We start from the raw sequence: 22886 nt of genomic DNA, 5'->3' as shown, positions 1-22886 counted from the left end.
AGGTTTCAGAGCTCAGCACAGCACAGAAACAGCTTTAGTGAAGGTTACAAATGATCTTCTTATGGCCTCTGACAGTGGACTCATCTCTGTGCTTGTCCTGCTAGACCAGGGGTGTCAAACTCAAATACACAGTGGGCCAAAATTCAAAACTGGAACAAAGTCGCGGGCCAACGTTAATATTTATTGAAAAAAATCTTCCTCCAAATATAACAAGGAACCTTTTCTTACAGACTCAAATAAGTTTTGCTGAAAAACTGAATATGGAATAAGAAACGCTTAATACTGAACGATATATAACTTATATAAACATATATAACTTAATATTGCACACATGCAAAATTGAAATTCCAATTAAATAACATATCACTGGAATGCATTTCTTAAGTAAAAATTGTATTTGCAGCCTTCTGATTTAAATTTTAGCAGTAAACTTTTTCCCCAGGCTAATAATAAATGTAAAAATAAAATAACAATAATAAACCACTTAACTAATAAAAATATCATTAAACGTGAAACCATTCAAGCCCATGTCTGGGAGTAGCAAGACAAATTGCACAAAGAAAATGGTAATTATAGCTCAGTTTGCTACACACTGATCTACTCTGATGCGTCCAAGCCAGACACCTGGCATCTCTTCTTGGATGCTAGTTCCTCAATGTCTGGGCTCAGGCTCTGAGCTGAGGAAATCCTCAGGATCGAGTGAAGGTGTTCATCGGTCAGACGTCTCCTGTGAGATGTTTTGGCCATCTTCATTGAGGAGAATAGTTGCTCACATAGGTAAGTGCTGCCGAACATGGAGAGCATCTGAGCAGCGTGGGTCCGGAGCCCAGGCATTGTGTCAGGGATGAAATGTGGAAATTGTGAAGCGCCCACAGCATCATACTTTGATTTCAGCGTGTCACTACACTGGAGTTCAATCAGCTCCATTTGGAGGTTTGTTGGTGCTTTTGCCACGTCAACTGCAAAAGGATTACTGAGCAGTTCAAATCGACATTTCTGGGCGTCAAAGTCGGCAAACCGCCAGGTAAACTCAGTACTGAGTACACAGAGTTTTTCAGCAAACTGTGCACATGGGAACACAGCAGTAGAGATTTGCATGTTCATCGTTTGGCAGCAGGGAAAATGGCCCAGGTTTCCTTGTAGCATCTGATTCTGCCACAAGCACAATTTCGTTTTAAAAGCTCTCACTGCAGTGTACATATCTGTGATGATACGCCCCCGTCCCTGAAGCTGCAGGTTCAGCGCATCGAGATGGCTCGTGATATCACACATAAAGGCCAGCTCACACAGAAACCCTTGCTCCCTGAGCTCAGCTGTGTCTTGCCCTTTGCTTTCCAGAAACTGAAATATTTCCTCGCGTAGCTCGAAACATCTGTTCAGTACTTTCCCTCGGCTTAACCACCTCACCTCCGTGTGATACGGCACGTCTCCGTATTCCGAACCACACTCCTCAAGAAAAGATTTGAATTGGCGGTGATTCAGACCTTTGGCTCTTATAAAGTTAACTACTCGTGTTACTGCGGTCATAACATGTTCCATCTTTAGGGCTTTGCCACAAAGTGATTCTTGATGTATGATGCAGTGATAAACAGTCAGCTCACCTGCACAGTTCTCCGCTCGCATCTTCTCCCGTACCCTGCCCACCAGTCCGCTCCTTTGACCACACATCGCTGGTGCACCATCTGTCGTTAACCCCACAAGTTTTTCCCATGGCAACTTCATTTCAGTTAGACATTTGGAAACCTCTTCAAATATTTCCTTCCCTGTGGTTGTTCCATGCATTGATTTTAATCCTAAAAGTTCTTCCGTAACACAGAGAGTTGAGTCCACACCGCGGATGAAGACTGAAAGCTGGGCAGTATCAGAGGCGTCGCTGCTCTCATCCATAGCGAGGGAGAATGCAACGAAACTGTTTCCCTTCTCCATCAGCTGGTTATTTAGATTGTTGGCAAGTTCACGTGTGCGATCAGCTACTGTGTTTCTGCTCAGGCTAACATTTGAAAATACTTGCTTTTTCTCTGGGCACACTTTCATCATACAACTTTTCACAAACTCTCCCTCACTGAAGGGCCGGGCTGATTTTGCGATCTCTGCTGCCACAACAAAACTAGCCTTTACAGCAGCCTCACTTTGTGATATGGCTTTTTTGAACATAGTCTGTTGTGAAACAAAACTTCTTTTCATCTCTTCTGCTTTCCGGCGCCTTTGAGTCATGTCCAGGTCCTTGTACTTCTCTTGGTGTTTCGTTTCATAGTGTCGTCTAATGTTGTACTCCTTGGTTAAAGCCACATGAGCTCCACATACAAGACAAACAGGTCTGTCTTTTACATAGGTAAACAGATATTCTGTCTCCCACCTGTCCAGGAAGCTCCTGTTTTCGTTCTTTCTTTTCGCCATTTTGGGAGAGGTAGCGCGGCAGTATTCATGCGGTTGCTATGACTACAGTAAACAGAGGAGAGGGCGTTAATGGGTCCTGTCCTGACTGACGCGCCAAAACGCCAACAGAGCATTCTGGGAGTTGTAGTATTAGCAGTACATGCGCTGCATAAGACCGGCGGGCCAGCTCTAATAGTAATTTGGTATGGCCTCGCGGGCCAAATGTAATTAGGCTGCGGGCCAAATTTTGAGTTTGACACCTATGTGCTAGACCTTAGTTCAGCGTTCGATACTGTCGACCATAATATCCTATTAGAGCGATCAGAACATGCTGTAGGTATTACAGGTACTGCGCTGCAGTGGTTTGTATCATATCTATCTAATAGACTCCAATTTGTGCATGTAAATGGAGAGTCCTCTTCACACACTGAGGTTAATTATGGAGTTCCACAGGGTTCAGTGCTAGGACCAATTCTGTTTACATTATACATGCTTCCCTTAGGCAGCATCATTAGAAGACATAGCATACATTTACACTGCTATGCTGATGACACCAAGCTCTATCTGTCCATGAAGCCAGATAACACACACCAATGAGTTAAACTGCAAGAATGTCTTAAAGACATAAACACCTGGATGGCCGCTAACTTTCTGCTTCTTAATTCAGATAAAACTGAGGTTATTGTACTCGGCCCTGAAAATCTTAGAAATATGGTATCTAAGCAGATTCTTACTCTGGATGGCATTACCTTGGCCTCCAGTAACGTTGTGAGAAACCTTGGAGTCATTTTTGACCAGGACATGTCCTTCAACGCACATATTAAACAAATATGTAAGACTGCGTTCTTCCATTTGTGCAACATCTCTAAAGTTAGAAATATCCTGTCTCAGAGTGACGCTGAAAAACTAGTTCATGCATTTATTACTTCCAGGCTGGACGACTGTAATTCATTATTATCAGGATGTCCAAAAAACTCGCTGAAAAGCCTTCAGCTGATCCAAAATGCTGCAGCAAGAGTCCTGACAGGGACTAGAAAGAGAGAGCATATTTCTCCTGTTTTGGCTTCCCATCATTGGCTTCCTGTTAAATCCAGGATTCAAAATCCTGCTCCTCACATACAAGGTCTTAAATAATCAGGCCCATCTTATCTTAATGACCTTGTAGTACCATATCACCCTATTAGAGCACTTCGCTCTCGCTCTGCAGGCCTACTTGTTGTTCCTAGAGTATTTAAAAGTAGAATGGGAGGCAGAGCCTTCAGTTTTCAGGCCCCTCTTCTGTGGAACCAGCTTCCAGTTTGGATTCAGGAGACAGACACCATCTCTACTTTTAAGATTAGGCTTAAATCTTTCCTTTTTGCTAAAGCATATAGTTAGGGCTGGACCAGGTGACCCTGAATCCTCCCTTAGTTATGCTGCAATAGACGTAGGCTGCCGGGGGATTCCCATGATGCATTGAGTTTTTCCTTTCCAGTCACCTTTCTCACTCACTATGTATTAATAGACCTCTCTGCATTGAATCATATCTGTTATTAACCTCTGTCTCTCTTCCACAGCATGTCTTTATCCTGTCTTCCTTCTCTCACCCCAACCGGTCACAGCAGATGGCCGCCCCTCCCTGAGCCTGGTTCTGCCGGAGGTTTCTTCCTGTTAAAAGGGAGTTTTTCCTTCCCACTGTTGCCAAAGTGCTGCTCATAGGGGGTCATATGATTGTTGGGTTTTTCTCTGTATCTATGAAGCGCCTTGAGGCGACTTTTGTTGTGATTTAGCGCTATATAAATAAAATTGAATTTAATATATTCTGAGCTAAGTTGATCTATAGTGTTACATCATATTCTATAAGGATGTTATGTGTTTGTAGACTTTCTGCCCAGTTTGACCCATTTAGCAGAAGTCAGCCTGTTTAAGGCTCTGATGTCTATTCTGTGTGACTTAAAGCAGTTATGACATGGTCCGATTTTCTCACCCAATAAAGGAATATTTCATATATCAGTCTACTCTTCATTCTATCAGACACAGTTATCACACCTCCTACATTTGCTTTTACACATATATGTAAGCATTGAGCCAAATGTAATAATGCCAACATACTGAAGGAACAAAATTTGTCTCTTATATATGAGACATCTGTATACACACTGTCACAGATACTTGTCTGTGAGTGAAGTGATTAATATAATAACTATAATATTGGCCATATCATATTTACACTGACTTTAGTCTCATGAACAACATCAGCTAATTGTTATTTACAGCTAATCTTAAACGACTGTTCAGCACAGAAATGAAGCCCAACAATCATGTTTCACAGTCCTGTGGTCTCAGCCTCAGATACTCATCAGATCACACAGAGCTCATGTAGAAACAAATGAACTAAATATGTTCTCCTTCATTTCTGTCAAACAAAGCTGTATGAAACGTTTCCAGCTGTTAGTATCATGGTTGCTAGGCAACCTGGGCAGCGCGACGGAGGCTAGACGTCCCATTTCACGAGCCTACGAGCCTCGCACTTCGGCCTTAGCGGTCTTTGAGTACGCGGCCCTTGAGGACTTTAAAGCTGCAGAACCTGAATCGGGATACAGCCATGATGATCTCCAGCCTCGTGCTCGCCAACATTCTCACCTGAGTTAAGAAGACGATCACTGAAATGGTCTCAGCAGGTCCTTTGATGACAGCAATGAAATGCAGTGGTAAGGCTTTTTGGGGATTAAGTTCGTTTTCATGGCAAAGAAGGACGATGCAGTTCATCTGATCACTCCTCATAACATTCTGGAGTGCAGGCAAAATGCTATTATAAAAACTTAAGCAGCAACTTCTCCAGGTTCCAATATTTATGCAATTCTCAAACCTTTTGGCCACGACTGTATAACCTCTTCTGAAGTTTAGTGGATATTATACATGGTTATGCTCAGGATGTGTCGGCCAGTTTCCACTGGAAACGCCTTTTGGTTAAACTGTCAGCGAGCAATTTGCATTTGCACGGTTACATTTTTATATAACTTTAATGCACATAAACAACAGCTGCTTGTTTCAGTGAAAATACATTGATGGGTTTTTAATAAAGTTGTGCAGCTGTAAAGTATTTTGTCTGGTGTCAATTCTATCGTCAGCTACATCGTTATGGCAAATGTTCAAATGTATATGGTGATAAATATCTTTGGTCATATGGTCCTGCTCTGTCTGTCACCTTCTGTGTTGAGCTCATTGTTTCCTCTGTAGTGGCTGAGCTGAGTCCAAGTAGCTGAAAATGTTCCTCTGCTGCTCCGTCAGACTCTCCTCCTCCTGCTGATCAGCTGGGACACAAAACAGCTCTTTGTTAGGCTCCACACTGCACTGAAGAGTCAAAGTGTCTCATATGTTCATCTGACAAGTAAAAGAACACATTTTTGTTTCCCGAGGTGGGCAACTTGTTGGAAACAAACACAAAAGCTTTGAGCACTGATACCTGCCATTGCTGGCATTGAAAGATGCAACGCCAGCAATGTGGATTGTCAAGACTCAAACCAATCATCAAGCAAAGACAACAGGGATCATTTGTTTCTGTTTATTTAGCATTCACAGCATTTGTAGTTGCCTTCTGTGCAGGGGAAGTCCACGCACACTGTGTGGTACCGCCATCCGCAGAAGGTGCATTCAACCTCTGTAAGAGAAACGAGATTGTCTGAGACTGAAATGATATTCACTAAAGAAGTGGTGATTTGTAAAACTTCACATTTTGATCCGGGACGTACTCTGCATGAAAACAAGCGCTCACTCTTCCTGCTCAACAAATGACAAGGGCGGAGCCTTATACCACGTGATACAGAAGCTGTGCCGTGTGATGCTAAAATTAGCAGGGAAAAAACCACGGAGAGCACGTCAGGGATGACGAGAAAGTGACAGGAGAAAATCCGTCCCGGTCAACCACCCAAACATCAATAACGGGAACCTTATACAGCGCTTCCCTATACACGTCGAACTCCCGCAGGCACAAAGACATTACGGAGGCTATCACTTATCACCTGACCAAAGATATGGCTCCATCAACACTGTGCAAAACGAGGGATTTAGGAAAACGATCAACACCCTAGACAAACGCTACACAGTGCCGTCCCGCAACTATTTTTCTATTGTTGCACTACCTGCTCTGTACACGCAGCGTCGAGCAACGGTGGAGACGGAATTTCAAGCAGGACAACATTTTGCTGCAACAACAAAACGTGAGACATTTGTTGTTTTATGTTTATTTATTGTTATGAGAGAATCATGATCTCAATTCTAAGCCAAAACATCGTGATTCTCATTTTATGCAAAATCGTGCAGCCCTAACATTAACACAAAACTGTTGTTTCACCAGAGAAACACACATGAAGAGAGAGAGAGAGACAATAACAGCTACCAAACAGTCGTCATAATTCGTCACACAATGAGAAAAGGACAAATCAACAAGTAACAATGACTAATTAATATTAAAATCTGTAACATAATGTATTGTTTGGAGTTTAGTCTGATTGGTTCAGGATGACCTGCCATTATCCAATCACACGTCTGCTTACCTGCATCTTTTCTCTTTTTTCTAACCTGAGCACCTGATGGCTTTGAACTTTTGTTGTCCATCTTCCATTGGTTTGAATTTTGCGCTCCAGTACAAACACAAATCCCCCAACCCGAGGATCAGCACAATTAACCTAACAGCAGGCACGTGCAGAGGGGGGGGCTAGAGGGGCTTGAGCACCCGCCCCTTTCCTGATGGGTGCCCAAGGTGCCCTTTTGTTGAGGCAACTTTTTTTTAAAAAATTATTATTTTATTTTTTTTAATGTGTGTGTGCGTGCGGAGTCCTGTCTGTGCCCCTCAACAATAATATTTAACTATTAATCACATTTTGCTAAATAAAAGGATCTGGCTTCCATCAGTCACATGATCACATTTAACCAATGATCGCCCTTGACGGCAGAACGCGCTGGTTACGAGCCGGGAACGAGCTCACAAAGAGCACGCGCATTTTTAGCGGTCCGGAGCTGTAGGAGAAACACAAGTTAACTCAGAGACACAGACTGATGCGACACAACCAGTAAGTAGGTGTACAGCGCACACTGTAGTGTGTAGCACACAGGAGTATCAGCTTATTACGTACACGTTGGTAAGCTGTCTTGTTGCTACTGACGAACTGAAACAAACGAGCGTGCTGTGTGTGCAACAGCGCGACAAACATTACCTGTCCTTTTATTAACTGCACAGGTAGTGCTGGTCACAGCTGCTGGCTACCTGTGTAAGGCTGTCATGGGTCTGTAGCTCTGTCACCGTTTTAGGGAACATATTTAGTTTTAAAGTAAGTTTCCGGGCTTTTCCTGCCTTTCTGGAGGGATTATATTTCACTAAAAAACGATCTAATATGCATGTCCACATAATTATGCATTATTATAATTATAATATATTAAAAACACACGCTGTATTTTAAAGAACATACATTAAGAAGCAGATTATATTAGATTTATATTTTAAATAAGACAAAAGTTGGATGTTACAGCAGTAAAATGATTGTATCTCTACAGTTTAAAAATGTAATAAGCTTTGCCTCTGCACAGAGTGGATAGTGAAACAAATGGAATCATCATAAATACATTATTTCATATTTATTACTTCCCCCTCCTCTTTGCTTTATTATTGTAGCTCTAGTAATAAATAATAATGTAAGGATTCTGGATCAGCACCATGATGCCCATAGTATATACAGTATTCTGAAGAAGGTCTAAAATGTCACTGTGTGTGCGTGCATGTGTGTGTTTTATTTAGATGGATTTTTAAAAAAAATATTACTCATGATATAACATTGTGCAGACATGGCTGGTAAGGACATGAGGAGGAAACAGCAGGAGCTGTGTGAGGCTACTAAAGGCAGGGCTATAACATTTTTCTGTCATCATTTTATTATAGATTAAGTGCAAGAGTTGTTAGGTGTGGATAATTAGATTATAGTTTATTGCAATAGCAAGTTGTGCCTTGTTCTCACATAGCAAGTGCAGAGTGATATATGAAATGATGGGATGGAAGGAAGAAGAGAAGCAAAGAGTGATTCACAGGCAGAACCTAAATTATTTCTCACAGTTTTTTGTTGCCTTATGGTTCCAAGCGCTGTCACCAATCTTTGCACTTTGTTATTATCTCATGACACTTGTTTAATCAGCTACCATCTCTCCTGTGGACTTTTTACTGTCTACAGTCTCAGACCAACACAGCCCTGCCCTCATAGCTGGACTGGCCATCGGGCATACCGGGCATTTGCCCGGTGGGCCGCTGGCGATTTTTTGGTTTTTTTTGGGGAAGGGTATAAACAATGAAAGGTGTTGGATTGGCCAATTGGTCATGATCGACTCTGGGCTGGACCAATTACAGCCGAGGAGGTCGGATGCACCCTCCCCCTTGTTTAGCAATCTTATAGACGAACTAAAGAAAATGGAGAACAAAAAAAGGAAAGGAGGTGCCGAAAAAATTAGGGCCAAAAAGAAACAAGCCCTTCAGGCAGACGCTGCCAAATGTGTGAAAATTACTGAATTGTTTGGTGGTAGCTATGGCATAGCTTCCATAGATTTAGCAAGATCAGCAAGTGGTGGAGGCCAGCAGGTGGATGAAGGAAAGGGGAGGCAAGAGAGAGAGCTGGAAGAGCAAGAGAGAGAGCTGGAAGAGCAAGAGAGAGAGCTGGAAGAGCAAGAGAGAGAGATGGAAGAGCAGGAGAGAGAGATGGAAGAGCAAGAGAGAGAGATGGAAGAGCAAGAGAGAGAGCTGGAAGAGCAGGAGAGAGAGATGGAAGAGCAGGAGAGAGAGCTGGAAGAGCAGGAGAGAGAGATGGAAGAGCAGGAGAGAGAGATGGAAGAGCAGGGGAGAGAGATGGAGCAAGAGAGATGGAAGAGTAAGAGAGAGAGATGGAAGAGTAAGAGAGAGAGATGGAAGAGTAAGAGAGAGAGATGGAAGAGCAAGAGAGAGAGCTGGAAGAGCAAGAGAGAGAGCTGGAAGAGCAGGAGAGAGAGATGGAAGAGCAGGAGAGAGAGATGGAAGAGCAGGGGAGAGAGATGGAGCAAGAGAGATGGAAGAGTAAGAGAGAGAGATGGAAGAGCAAGAGAGATGGAAGAGTAAGAGAGAGAGCTGGAAGAGCAAGAGAGAGAGCTGGAAGAGCAGGAGAGAGAGATGGAAGAGCAGGAGAGAGAGATGGAAGAGCAGGAGAGAGAGATGGAAGAGCAGGGGAGAGAGATGGAGCAAGAGAGATGGAAGAGTAAGAGAGAGAGATGGAAGAGTAAGAGAGAGAGATGGAAGAGTAAGAGAGAGAGATGGAAGAGCAAGAGAGAGAGATGGAAGAGCAGGAGAGAGAGATGGAAGAGCAAGAGAGAGAGATGGAAGAGCAGGGGAGAGAGATGGAAGAGCAAGAGAGAGAGATGGAAGAGCAGGAGAGAGAGATGGAAGAGCAAGAGAGAGAGATGGAAGAGCAGGGGAGAGAGATGGAAGAGCAGGAGAGAGAGAGCCAGGGCATCGATTACTTTGCTCGCCCTGAACCTGCCATATTACAGGCCTTCTTAGATTACCACCCACAGCAGAACAGTAGCAGTGCAGTTGTGATGAGGGTGTTCAGCTGTAAAGATGGCACCAACAGGAAGTGGCTTACTTATTGCAAAGAACGCCATTTATTGTTCTGCTTTGTGTGTCTGGCATTTGCAAGGCTGACTGACACCAGCACATTTATAACAGGCATGAGTGACTGGCGACATATACATCTGCGCACAGAGGAGCATGAAAAGAGCACTACACACCAGACCTGTGCTGAAGCTTTTTTCTTAAGGTGCTCAAAAGGCAACATCAGGAGCTTGTTTGCTGGCAGTCAGTTGTCAGCTCACAGAGCACAAGTGAAAAAGAGACGGCAAGTTTTAGAGCGTATAGTGGATGTGATCAAAGTACTTGGGAAGAGGGGACTCAGCTATAGGCATGTGGAGAATGAGGCTGCATACACTTTAGGTGATAACACCATCGATCATGGTAACTTTCTGGAACTGATTGTGTTATTAGGCAAGTATGATATGTGCCTTGGAGAACATTTGAATGACTGCATTGAAAAAAGCAAGAAGTTGCATCAGACCAGTGGATCAAGAGGTAGAGGATCTCTCATCACCCTACTCTCCAAAACAACTGTCAACTCAGTGATTGATGCACTTGGCCATCTCCTTCAAGAGAGCATCGCCAGTGATGTCCAGAAAGCTGGGATGTTTTCTGTTCAGCTAGACACAACCCAAGACATCACAGGTTATGATCAGTGTTCAGTAATCATCAGGTATGTTACTGAGTCTGTGCAGGAGAGGCTTGTCTCCATAGTGAGGTGCGAAGCATCCACGGGGCAGTACTTTGTAAACTTGCTTTCCGGAGTTTTAGAGCATCTGAATCTAGACAAGGCCATGTGCATTGGGAATGCATTGCATGCCGGGAACTCCTGGCAAAACAATCCAAGTACCGCATCAAATACAAGCATTTGCAATTGCAGCACCGCAAAACGTTCATTCTCCGGTTCCAATACCTTCTTGTCTTTTCTTTGCCGCACAAAAAAGGTATGTACAAAACGACGGAGAACAATGCCGGTCCGTACAAAGACAGACTCGATGAAAAGACAAAGAAAAGATACGAGGAAAAATCAAAGGAGTGAAAGGGTCAGACCCTTACGAGCACACAGAGGGACAAAAGACGTTAGCGTGCTGCCCAACTTTCACCACGCTCAGATTTATAATTATACGGTTCTTGGAGTGAGTGCATACACTCATGAAGTTTAGTAACTTCAGGTCACTGCAACAAGCCCAGGTACAGTTTACCGACGGATGGGTAGAGGACCTTGAAATGCACCGAAAGACCATCGTACGAACAAAGGTAAGTTTACCTTTGTTCGTCTCACAAATCGTCGTCATAAATACACATTCGTTAACCGTGTATTAATATAACCTTTGAGCTCAACGGTAATTAATTAGTAGTGGAAAAATAATTGTAATATTTCAGCCATTTCTGCTGTCCAACTACTTCTTACAAAATACATTTTTAATGTTAATTAGATTTTTTTTACGGCAGAAATAAAGGTTATATAAAAGTCACTGCCACAGACTGATTGCGGCTTCTACCTTGTTACACTAATGTTGTTTGTAGCTCAGTATGACTTTGTGTCATCCATGAGGGATGCATTTGACATATGTTTCACATATTATAGCCCAACAAGTTATTTATAGCAATTTAAATACGAGCAATCAGTTTCTTTGCAAATACCGGAAATCAGTTTTTGGCAGACAATCACTTTTTGGCACAACACCGGCTATTGCAGTTAATAATACAGCAGCTTCTTGCCATTTTTTGTGTTTCTTTTTATCGCTGTGTAACTGAGTTCAATTGAAAGCCTGCAAGTACCTCTTGCCAAAAGTTCCCAGAATCCTTTGCGGTTTTATCCATGAATGACGTCACATTTTTGGTGGGTTGGTCTCCAGTCAAAATGCCCGGGCCGATTTTTTGTCCCAGTCCAGCCCTGCCTGCCCTCCAGCACTATCCACAGCAACCCCTCAACAGCAACATTGTACCCATCAGGTAAAGCATCGGCTACGTTTGCTTTGCCTTGTTGCCCATATTAGATTCTTGATGAAAGTGTGTTGTTGTTATTCAACCTGGTTCAATGTGCCCCTTTTTAACTTTGAGCACCCGCCCCTTTAAACCTCTCTGCACAGCCCTGCCTAACAGACCTACACCTTAGTTCACAGATTCACTTTGTCTAAGGTTGATTTCTGGGATTTCACACAACCCAGGATTCAGATCGTGAATCCATGATGGGCTTGGATTTACATCATTATCAATGAAATGTGCTCTACTTGGAAGCAGCCGGCCCCGCCCCTTTTGACGGGTTGTGTGAGACTTTAAATCATCAAACTGTAAATTATAAATTTAAATTGTTATTGATCCTTTACCCCGAGTCCTAAAGTGTAGATTTATTTTCTTACTCTTCTTATATTTGTTGTTTGTTTACTTGCACCGCTGTAACTGCAGCCTCGTCGTCTCGTCTCTCTATATGCTGGACTGTCTGTAGCGGAGATGACAATAAAGTTTACTTTGACTTCAGCAGCGCGCAGGCGCACCGAGGGCTCTCGCGCTCACTTTATAGAATTTAGAAAAAACATGGGTGCAGATTATAAGTCTGTATCATAATATCTGTTTGTTGTTTTTATTTTGTTTTGCGAGTTGGTTATTAGATGCCGCTCCAGCCAGCCAGAGACTCCCCGCCGCCCCGCCCTCTCCTCCCTGTGCCGCCAGCAGCAGGCGCACCTCGCAAACGGAGGGCGCCCTTACTCCCAGCAAATGGCTGATAGAAAACCGATCGGTGCCTACGAATTTCCCAATATGCGCTGGCATGACGTCGGGGAAGCATGGGTACGACCGATTATTTTATTTTTTTCTTGCCCGTGATGCCCCCCCCCACCACGATGCATTCTATTGGTTTGCACACTTACACACACCCAGCTGTGGTTTCCTGTTTTGCTGGACTCTGGAGAGCCCCGCCTTTAACGCTCTTCTCTCACAGAGAGCAACAGAAAACTTGGAAAAACTCCAGATTGACTGAACTCAGTTCAAAGTTACCTTGACACCTTTAGATGTGAGACGTAGTGATGGTCCGCTTGAAGCTGACGCTCCGGTGCGTGTGTCAGAAAGATCAACGCGCTGCTTCAGAAGCACCGTGTCGAGGCTTGATTCGTTTGGCCAGAGTCACGTGATCAGTGACGTCTGAAGCTTCGTTTAGAACGTACCTTTTTTTAAATCGAACTTTATTGAAACACAATGAGTATACAACATACAAACAGATGAAGTTTACAAAAGAACAGAACATGAACATACAGAACCAGGAGTAAAAAAATGATGATATGAGTAGGCGAAAAAAATCAACATATAAATATTGTTCTGAGAGGCTTTTTGTTGGTTGAGTCTGAAATTGATTGTATGTACAATTCATATCCTTATAAAAAGGCAGAAATATGGTGTTTTATTAATAAACTTACATTCATGGATATAAAATAGCTAAAAGTATTAACAAATTTTTTATAAAAAACATTTATCATTCTTCCTGGGGAACTTAAAGAAACAGAATAAAACATTTTCCATCGTAAAGAAAACTCCCTTAAAATATGGACAATAACAAAACTGCTAAATTCTTCCAGAATCTCTGTGTAGAGGAACCAAAAGAGATGTGCCACAGTTTCTGGATGATCCCCACAGAAAGTTCAATTAGTATTTATGTCTCTTTTAAATGTTACCATATAGTGACTGGCTGGGTCACATTTATGAAGAATTTTATATGAGATTTCCTTCACCTTGTTCACAATTAGATATTTATGGGATCATCCAGACTGTCTTCCAGGTGATATCTGGAACATGTCGGTTCCAGTAAGATATTCTATATATGGGAGAGACATGATATCTTCTTGGAATAAACTACGTATTCTCTTATTGCTGTTACCAAGTTCCTGTGAAAAGCAGATTTTTCCCACTGCTGACTCAGCTGGATCAGGGAGAGTGACTGAGGCAGATATTGAGCTGTCAGTGTTTTTATATAACATTAAAGTCCCTGAGGGTATGGCACCAAGCACCACTGAGAATTCCCCAACACTGACGGGAAAATTATATAGTGTAAGGAATTCATTGTAAGTAAGTAGTACTCCCTCGTTAAATTTTAAAACTTAGTAGCGGCCGCCATTGTTGGCAGCTGAAATTTGGCTGGGCCGCGCTATGAATTCTGGGATATGGTGGGCCACGAAGGACACACCCGACCCATCCTTCAAACTCGGGGGAATGAAGGACGCATTTGAAGGAGTCGAGGAATCGGGACAGCCTTCGTCGCCTGGCTGTGACGTCATCGGCCTTCAAATGCGGCCTCCGGAGGATGCAGCCGACGTTTTGGGACACAGCTTGTGTGTCTTTGTTGGTCATGTGACCTCCCAGGGACTACACATGGAAACGAGCAGTTTAGCTCAAATCTGGCAGGTTTCCATCGTCTGTTTTTGTCCTGATGTCCATGAACATGAACACTGTCCCTGTCAAACACGTCCAGATAATCTGATCCAGTGTTGTTCTTCTTCTGTGGTGTTTGTGATGGAGCTGCTGATCCTGATGTCCTCCACCAAGGGGGCAGCAAATTCAGCTGACTGTCATCATTTATTAAAAAGATGTAACAATGTGACATAATGCAATATAATAGTGTCAGTTACACATTGTGGGTTGCACTGTGGCCAGAATGGACATTACCTCCTGCCTAATGGAAGCTGTCAGCCATCCTGCAACCATGAATTAGATAAGCAGAAGTGAAGGGATTGTTAACAACAATTTAATAATAAAATGTAATGTGATAGTTGCACTTTATTAGCTCCCCACAATCGTATGAATAATAACCATGAATGCACTGCATGCTCATAGCAAGTTCTTTAGGTTTAAAGTGAGATCCTGCTTTAAAGGGCGCTTCATCTGCTGGGAATGACATGTTTCTTCTAGTATGTAAGGCTCAGCCCATCTTACTGGGACTTACTTTTGTAGATCCACATGCTCTAAACCTGCTGCTCCATGATTGGTGCAGAAGCTTTAAGCTACTATTAACAAATAATGACCATGGACTTAGTTGTTACTACAATAACTTATCATTGAGCAACTTTTAATTTTACTTGTAAAACTATGCAAGTAGAATTGAATGGGGCACAGTGAGCTGAGCACAGGCCCACTCTGTGACACTCAGAGGTTTGTGGATATCATACTGAGAGTATTGGACACAGTGCAGCCAGCTTGCAGCCACTTTCCCACCACTTTAGCACAATGTTTACATGAGACTCAGCCACACTAATGTTCCTGGGCAGACATGTGGTGCAGCATGGCTGATGGCACTGTACCTGCAGCTGTCATGGACAAGAACCACTCAATACCTCACCCAAGCCAAGCCTGTGCTGATGTTGTGATCTGAGACCGAGACACTAACCCAGGATCATGATATGATGTTGTGAGAGTTTCACTAAGAATTAGCTCTGATTACAAGATTTCAATCTATGGTAACTCTAATTTGTATTTACTTCAGTTTGTTCATCTTGGAGCTGTGTGCAGCTGAGGACAGTCTTATTATTACCAGGTGAGGATATGTAACAGCCACAGTCTGTAGAGATGATGTCACCATGGAGTGGTGATGTCACTGGAGCTGCCAATATGTGCTCCAGCCAAAGCTACACCAGAGGGTTGTGCTGTGTAACAGGTTGGTGCAGGTGGTGTTATCTACATTTGAACATTAGGCAACAGTCTCATGAAGACACTTTCTATTGTTCACTAAAGACCAACAATAACAGAGACAAAGGGAGAGCAGCAGAACTAGTGCTAACAATTAGCACTGCTAGCCTGCCCACCAACACCAGCTAATGTTCTAAAAACGATGATCAATGATTTTGCTGTAACGGCTCCAGCTGTCTGTGTCAGGGACACGTTGGAGATGAAGTGAGTGATCCAGTGACAAAGGTTTGGAAAGCTGCAGTCAGCTGAGACTAAAGGAGTCACCTGACCGAGAGACCAAATGTTTCACTGAGAACGTCCAGATGAACAGAATCAACCTTTGGGATAATCTGTTCCACACATCCATGTTTCACTTACTGCATTATATTTCCTCATTGCTGTGCACACAGGCCTGTGGCTTATAACCAACTCCAAGTTCAGACTCAGAGGCTGCTGAAGCTGTTTTCTGGAACAGAGACGTGTTGGATATAAAACCAACTCTTCTTTATGTGTCAGCACTGAGGAAAGGAGCAGCTTCGTTTCTAAGTGTATGAAGGACTGTAGCAGTGTGTGTGTGAGCTTTATTTCACAGACAGAACCATGTCAAAAACACAACTTCAGGTAAAAACAATACAAAATCAAAGAGTCTGATCAGAAGGATTAAACAGAGGAGTGTGGGACTGTTTTTAACAGACAGCAGGTTAAGCCAGGCTGGAGGAGTAAACTGAGCCTCGGTGTGAGCAGCAGTGTGTTTGACAGGAAGCTGAGATAAACAGTCTGGAGCCCATTTAGTGCTTCATATGAAAGTGTGAGGATTTGAAAGCAAATCTAAAATCAAGCAGGAGTCAGTGTGAGAATGATTTGTGCTTTTCCTCAGTCAGATGCTGGGAGTTTCAGTTCATCCATGTTCAGCGTGCTGTGCTTTGTGTAACAGGAGAATATGACAGTATAAATCAAGTCTTCATGTCACTGAAAGCCTCCACAGTCTGCTATGGAGGTGCATCAGTTTGGATTTACAAGAAGAACATTTCTTAAACCTGCCACAAGATGGCGCTCCAACAGAAGGGATGTCCACAGTGTAACACAGACACACACATACTGTGTGAATGTGTGAGTGAATGGGCTTTCAACACAAGGCTTCTGCTGCTACCTTTAATTACATAATTAGCTAACAAGAACAAACTGTTAATTACCACCAAAGAACGGCTCCAGATTTTAGCTGCTGACCATTTTGTGAAACGTTGATTACATCAGCTTATTGTTGATTTTTCAACCTTAATATCAGCTGCTTTAAAGGAGCCTCGTTCTCTGGCAGTAACACTTTTCTTCACTAGATGCAGTGCAGGCACAGTCTGTGTTTCTAAACTACACACTAATGTTCATTGTTGTGCAGCTAAATCCTCCCTCTGGATGGGAAGAATCCCTGTCAGGCTTCAAACACCTGGCTTGGTGTTCTGGAGCTAATGTGTCACCTGTGAGGACTCTGAGATGAACACACAGCAGACACTTCAGTTCTCCGTCTGTGTATCCTCAGTTTCCCAGCATGCCTTGGCTGTGGTGGTGGAGGTGAATGAGGGGGAACATGCTGCTCTGTCAGCACTCAGGTTTCATACCTGGTGATCTCAGAGGACAAAGCGGCGTTACAGCAGCGCACGTTGATGAGACCTGATGCTCTGAACAGTTCAGACTTCAGCCTCACTCTGAGAAAACAAACGACTGACTGTCAGCAGCAACTACACCTGCTCCATCAGTGACGGAGAGAAGAACTGAGACTGAGAGACATACAGCTGCAGGTCAAAGGTCAGAAACGCCCGCTCTTTGTACGGGTCAGGAGTTAGTACTGCAGAGGTCAGAGGTCAGCTTGCTGACAAACCATTTGAAACAGTTTGGAGCTAAAAGCACAACAGCAGAGGAAAGAAGAGACACTGCAGAGATGATGCAAAATATTGTGTTTTGTTCTCAGCTGTCAAAAAGTGTAACACACGTGTTCCAGCACAGCCTTTGTGTACTTTCACTTCTCCATACTGTCCATTGGAAATCCTGTTTGTTACTTTTTGATTTCAGTCCATGTGTCCAAAGCAAACTTCTGTCCCACACTTTCTCTGCTGACTCTTCACCGATGCTCAGATGATCTCAGATGATTTCACCAGAACTCATCAAAATTCGGGCTCCACAGAAACCCAGACGTCACTAAACAAGCGTAACAAGCAAAGTGAAAACTGGTCGTTCAGCTTTATTGACCAAAGATAAGCTCACATGTCACCTCATGACACAGACACTTATTTCCACAGCATGCACGAGGACTGACAATAAGTGTCTATAAAGCCACTTCTATCTGCCACACCTGTGCTTCTGTCATGGTTGCTCTCCTCTCACTCTGTCATTTATCCACAGTCTGCCTCCCTCTGCTCCGTCAGCTGACGTCCTCTCTACACCACCTGCTGTGTTTTATCCTGCAAAAACACATTTAAGAAGCGTTGCACCGAGTAACGGGAGGAACTGCTATAAAATCCATTTAAAGGAGGTGGTGCTGAGTGCTGTGACTGGGGTCCCACCACTGACATCACGGGTGGAGGACATGTTGGAAAACTGCTACAAAGTGCTGTGCAGCCAGCAGAGCTTACAGTCTGTCCTGTGTGTCATACAGGCTCTCACACTTAGTGTTTCTGTGACACATTGAAGAGAAGTTTGTGTTGTTCACAGTTGTGCTTGTACTGAGTGACAGCTGACATGACCTAACAGGAATAATGTGTCTGTGCTGAATGAGAAGTAACACACAATGAAGTCTTGATGCATCTCAATCATCCAGGAAAGTGAGTCTGTTGCTTCTGTTCATCTGGACGCAGCGTTTTGTGGGAGAAACGTGTCGTCATCATCAGGTGACGTCTTCAGTCTCAGCTGCAGGTTTCAGTCTTACAAACAGGACATTTGCATAAAGACTGAAAGCAGCTGCAGGAACGATGGGCTGGGAGCTCCGTTCCTTCATCTTAATTATGCAGATTCTCAGGACCATTGATCAACAACCACTGATCCATGTCCATGAGTCCCATTCACAGAGATGTGGGAATGGCTGCAGTCACAGCATGTAAGATGGAAATAAATGAGAAGTATTTAGCTGAAGTGGATTTGATTTATGTTACTTCTTTTTTAACTTGTAGTTCTACATTGGAAGATTATTGTGATATTGAAATATAAAAATACATTTATATTCTATTATTTTCTCAAAATAAGCGTCACACTCGTGGAAGCCGGTGTAGCCGCCGAAACGCCTGCATTTATGGAGACTTTCAGCCCCAGGTAGGCCAGTTATGGATCTTCGGATCCACATTATGTCAGCAGCTGTTCTCCACCGTGAACTGTGTTCAAACAAACACGCTCACGCCTCACAGACGACAGCTTACAGTCCTGTAGAGATAAAGTGACTTCGTACAGCCCCGTCTTCAGTCTTGTGGAGATGATCTTGACGCTTTGGTGGATGTTACTAGCTCCTGTGCAGTATTTTGTAAAGACATGATTATACCCCGTAAGCGCGTTAAAATGTACGCTAACAATAAGCCATGGGTCACTAAAAGTGTCAAATCCTGTTTAAGGAAAAAGAGACAGGCCTTTAAAGAGGGGCTGTTACCGATTTTCAGACAGCTACCAAGGAAATGAAAATCGAGATCTTGAAAGCAAAAGAGACAAAAACCTTCTTGAAAGCAAATTTGCTGCAAAAACTTTTGGGTCTGCCTGGACTTGTATGAAAACCATATCAGGGTTTCAAAATCCCCAGAGCAGCAGTCAGGTCATTTTAGATGTTTTAATTCAGACAGAGATTTTCAAATGCTTTAAACATGTTTTATGCTCGTTTTAGTTCTTCTGATTTCAGCGAGGATATTTGGGAACTGAAACAGAAACTGAGAGATACTCAGCACTTTATCATTGAACTCAGCGATGTTAAAAAGGCCTTTCATACAGTCAATGTGAACAAGAGCCAGGTCCTGATAATATTAGTGGCCGCCTAATTAAATCTTGTGCTGATGAACTCAGGCCTATATTTCAGGTTATTTTTAACAAATCCTTGCAAACACAACATGTGCCCTCTCTTTGCAAAGAAGCAGTCGTGGTTCCTGTCCCTAAATCTAAACGACTTCAGGCCTGTTGCCTCACTTCAGTTGTCATGAAAGTCTTTGAAAAAATCCTCAGAAATGTGATTATGAAGAGACTGAAGGTCAGCTGGATCCAATGCAGTTTGCATACAGGCCCAACAGAGGAGTGGAGGACGCACTTTTGACTTTACTAAATCTGATTCTTAAACATGTAGAGAGTAAAGGGACTTTTGCAAGACTTCTTTTCATTGATTTTTCTTCAGCTTTTAATACAACACAGCCCCATATTTTAATTAAAAGACTTTTAGAACAGTTTGAAATCAGGAAAAACCTGGTGGGCTGGATTTTAGATTTTCTAACTGACAGGTCACAAAGAGTGAGAATAAATGGGGTTCTGTCTGACCCAGTGTTCTCCTCCACAGGTTCTCCTCAAGGCTGCGTCCTATCGCCCTTATTATTCACTCTCTATACAAACATGTGTCAGGGCAGACATGAAAACAGGGTCATTATTAAATATGCAGATGACTCTGTTATTGTCAGCTTACTGAAAGAGGGTGAAACTAACCACGGCCCAGTCATTGATGACTTTGTTCAGTGGTGGGAGGAGTCTTATCTCCAGCTGAACATATCTAAAACAAAAGACATGGTTGTTGATTTTAGGAAACAACAAAATGGGCACGGAGTCACTTTAATTAAAGGTCAGAAAATAGAGCAAGTACAATCATATAAATATCTTGGGACCATAATCAATGAAAAACTGAACTTTGATCAAAATTGCAAATCAGTTTGTAAAAAGGGTCACCAGCACCTTTATTGCCTTAGGAAACTTGTTCATTTCCACATTGACCAAAACATTTTAACTTTGTTTTATCGTTCTTTTATTGAGTCTGTTTTATCCTTTTGTTTGGTGGCATGGTTCGGTCAGACCTCTGTCACAGAGAAAAACTCTCTGAATCAGATAGTGAGATGGTCCAGCCGTCTGATAGGTGAGCCACAGTCTTGTTTAGCCTCCCTGTACTCTGAGCAGGTACAGAGGATGGCTTTATCAATCCTTAAAAATGGTTCCCATCCTCTAAGGGGTGAATTTCAGCTTCTTCCCTCAGGACGGAGGTTTCTATTTCCGAGATGCAGGACAAAGCGTTATAAAAATAGCTTTGTCCCTGTTGCTGTCACTGAATTAAATAAGAACTGTTTTTGATTCGAAATATTAAAGTATGTGTCACAGTGAGTTTTATATATTTACTAGGTATGTGTGTTTTTAAAGGGATGTCAAATGCTGTCATTTGTCTGTAAAGCAAATTTACCTTGCCTTTGGGTATAAATAAAGTTACCTTACCTGCAGACGCTGTGCGCAGAGGTTCAGGAGCAGAAGTCCCGTTGTAAACATATCACGGCAGACCCGACGATGTTTGCATGAACGCGCTTTTTTTAAAAGTCAGGTCAAGGCTCCAAAAGCCCAAAGGCGATATAACAGTTTGTGTTTGCTACATGGATCATTGTAGTTCAGCTTTCCTTTGTTATATTTCTTTAAGAGCTCAAAATGTGTTCATTACATAAATCAAATGTAATTTTCTCTGTAGCACTTCATGGATTTCATAAGCAACACACTGTAGTTGTTCACACAAAGCATAAAGGTAAAAACAATATACACAGTGTTATCTTCATTTTAGATGTCACAAAGTATTTGCAGCTCCCAGTGTTTTCCCGAACCCTGACCCTTTGCGTGGAAACCGGGTCCAAAAGTCTCTTTGGGTGTTAAAGGTTGCTGACCCCTGCACTAGGCCCAACTGACACATATATTTGATTCCAAATACAAAAAATAATGTGTAACCTGCTGGAAGAATGTAGGAGGTTGAGACAGGATCTCAACACTTGGTGTCTGCAACAAAAGACAACAATATGTGGGGCGATCGTGGCTCAAGAGTTGGCAGCTCGTCTTGTAATCGGAAGGTTGCCGGTTCGAGCCCCGGCTCGGACAGTCTCGGTCGTTGTGTCCTTGGGCAAAAAAGCACTTTGGGGTCCTTAGGGACGAGTAAAGCGCTCTACAAATACAGGCCATGTAATGGCAGAAACATTCTCTAGTGTAAATCCTGACTAGTTCATTAACTACAGATCAGTTTCAGTGAACATTATTCACAGAGGGATCTGAGTTCCTTATACCAGACTCTACAGAAACTGTAACACTGTACAGCTCTGCGACTCAACAATATGACAACAATGTAACACACACTAGAATCATCAAATAAAGCCCCACTAACCACTAGAACTAGAACTAACTAACTAGCACTGGACACTTGCATATTAGAGATTTCTACCACCATAGGAGGCGAGATATCATCCTTGAACCAGAGCATCCAGCCCTCAATTTCGGACATAAAAAGCGACGTGGCCAGGCATGATAACACTTTGACTGAACTGCAGGACTGTGCCTCGAACCACTCTGACACCATCGCCACTCTCCAGGCCACTGTGGAGCGTTTGTCTGCGGAGGTAAAGAAGCTAGATGAGAGATGTGGAGCTCTTGAGGCACTCCAGGAGGAATCATTTAAGAACTGCAGGAATACCAGAAGGCACAGAGGGACCCAAGATGACTGAGTTGGTTCACACCTGTTGGCGGAGGCGCTATCTCTCGAGGAGAAGCCACTCATCGATCGAGCACATAGAGTGAATCGCCAGCGTCCCAAACAAAGTCATCTTCCTCATCATCTTGAGATTGCACTACTACCACATTGGTGAGGAAATTCTGCTGAAAGCTGCAGAGAACAAGAACCTGATGTATAAGGGTTTTTAAAATAAACATCCTCCCAGATTTCCCTCCCTCTGTTGGAAACGCAGAGCCGCATTTGCAAATATGAGAGGAAGACTACGTGGGATGACCGGCGTCAGGTACAGACTGCTATACCCTGCAAAGCTGTTAGTGACCCATGGTGATGTGAGGAAAAGCTTTACCCATCCCAAAGAGACCGTAGACTACGCGGAGAAGCACCTCTCCCACCCACCTTCAAATGTATTAAAAGCAAGGATATATCTATATGTCTAACGCTGACACAGCACTGTGTTTCTTCTTTTCCCTTTATATTCCATGTAAAGGTGAATATGGAGCGTTTATGGAGCTCGTTTATTGACCAGCTGTCAGTTAGAAGGTAAGA

At 43.0% G+C, this 22886-nt stretch overlaps 1 pseudogene; it reads right to left on the bottom strand.

The window, feature by feature from the left end:
- Window positions 1–417: 417 nt before the first annotated feature.
- Window positions 418–4673, bottom strand: LOC111501701 (general transcription factor II-I repeat domain-containing protein 2 pseudogene; annotated as a pseudogene).
- Window positions 4674–22886: the final 18213 nt, after the last annotated feature.

Source organism: Maylandia zebra, linkage group LG2, assembly GCF_041146795.1.
Source record: "Maylandia zebra isolate NMK-2024a linkage group LG2, Mzebra_GT3a, whole genome shotgun sequence".
NCBI classification, from domain to species: Eukaryota; Metazoa; Chordata; class Actinopteri; order Cichliformes; family Cichlidae; genus Maylandia; species Maylandia zebra.
The sequence above is the reverse complement of the archived record's forward strand: the minus strand, read 5'-3'. Positions and strand labels throughout refer to the sequence as shown.